Raw genomic sequence first — 2,275 nt, forward strand, 5'->3', positions numbered from 1 at the left:
CGTATGAAAATGATGAGGAGTGGACATTGAACAGGAACATTATGGACAGCAGGGGGAGCCTGACTCCACAATAATTAAAACGGTCACAGATGATATAGACATGATATGGTGCATAGAAAGTTTGTCTAAATTCTTGTCCATCACTGCAGAGAGCCTGGCTTGGTTCATTGAACAATAAATGAACATATCTGAGCGTGTTCATGGATGGGAGGGGCAGAGGGGTCTCATTTCTGTCAATTCACTATAGTGACCTGTAGCCTCTGGGTAGTAAAGGGGCGAAATTGGATGTTTAACTTATTGCACACTGTTTGTCAGAGTGAAACTGAGATGCTTGATAAATTAAGTCCTATTAATAGAACATGGAAAATTTACACCAGGTAATAATATTAACAACCCAGCACAACATCCATGTTCCAACCATTATGTCTGTTCCATTGGTGGAAAAGTAAATAAGTACATTTACTGAAGTACCTAAGCGCAATTTTGAGGTACATGACTATATTTTGTCAACCCTCTTTGTACCCTGTGGGACATAAAGCCACAATGAGCTCACTCCATCATTCCCTGTTCAATCAATCAATCAATCAATCAATCAATCAATCAATCAATCAATCTATCTATATTTTATTGTTGATATAGTATTCTTGTAAACATATGCCACCCATAAGCATGTATGGTAGCGTTTTCCCATGCACAAATATAGATGAATGTGACTCTCTGATATCATTAAAAAATATTTTTAGTAAAAACGAAAGTAAATGAGACATTATTTGTCTCAAGGATTTCTCTTCTGCTCCATGCCATATGACCATGGCCATAGCAAACTGAACATGTTTTTACATTTTTAAGAAGCACAATACAGAAGAATTATAAAGAAACAAATAACACAACATTTCACAACTGTGAGGCAGGACAGTATAATGATTCAGGTTGACTGAACTAATGAGGAGCAGTAGGCAGAACTTGAATGACATTGATTATACATAAAATATACAAAGAAGAGAGCGGTGGAAGACATTTTAAAAAAATATTTTCAGGCATTGACTGCATGGCTGAATAATGTAGTTCAGCTTCCAGAGTTGAAATACATCACTGAAAAGCTGAAAGCTTAACTGTAAAAGCTGGAAGTTGACATGAATTGCCTGAGAAGGCTGAAAGAATTAATTATTTGTATTGATACCAGACAGATGAACTGAATTGCTAAGCGCTTTGAAACAAAAAAGGCATTCAGCTAAAGAGCTGATAGCTGCAAAGCATTGCTGGAAATGCAGAAAGCATTATATTTGGATGGAATTAAACTTTAAGTAGATAGCCAGAAAGTGATATGCACAAGAAACCTTTGATAGAAATGACTGCCTGGATAACTGGATGTGGAGCAACGATCATTTAAAAGTGTGAACTTTTGAATATCAAACACTAAAACTATAAACAACATTCACACACAAAACATGAATAATGCTATTGAACTAATCCAGCGACAACATACAATGCAAAATACAACTAATTATAGTTATAGTCCCCCACCTGCATGATGTGCCTCGGTGTCATACCTCGCAGTGGCCACAAGATGTCAATAAACTCCATAATTGGTCCAACATCCACCACCTGCAGCTCAGCCACAAACAGTTTTGTTGTATAATTTTAAAACTCAGGAGCTTCTATACATGTCTTTGGATTTGAATTGTATTTATTTATTTTTTAATATTATTGTAGTAACACAGGCAGCAGCAGTGTGTCTGAAGTGTAAAGCCTAACTTAGAAACACTCAGTTTATTGATGGGTTTATTTCAAATTAGGTTACACAAGAAACATATTGGGCTATCGTTGTTATCTTCAGTCTTCCACAAATATCAGGTTGCAGGAGGTGAACTATCAAAAAAGTAATGGAACAGATTGATTAAAATTAGTGTTGGCTGAGAAGTCAGAAAATTAATTTACATGACTTATCAAGAAACAGGATGTTTGATTGCCCAATAACATTTTTTGAGATGTAATGGAAAATATGTATGCTTTGGAGTAATGTGTAAAATAACTAATAAATGAATCACTTAGCTGCGTTATTTTTCAAGACCAATTTTCACCAATAGTGACAGAGAAAAGTTCCTTCTCTTTTTTTCCCCCCGGATAAGATGTTTACTAGGCGAAAGAATGAAAACACGGGGCTTTTCTTTTTTTTAATGCAACCCTTTAGATGTCATTCATTGGCTGTTTTCTGCTGTCAGTCGCAGGTGGGCGGTGTCAGCTGACAAATGATAGTTCCAGTAAATCCTCACAT

The sequence above is a fragment of the Scomber scombrus genome, chromosome 5 (genome assembly GCF_963691925.1).
Source record: "Scomber scombrus chromosome 5, fScoSco1.1, whole genome shotgun sequence".
Lineage (NCBI taxonomy): Eukaryota > Metazoa > Chordata > Actinopteri > Scombriformes > Scombridae > Scomber > Scomber scombrus.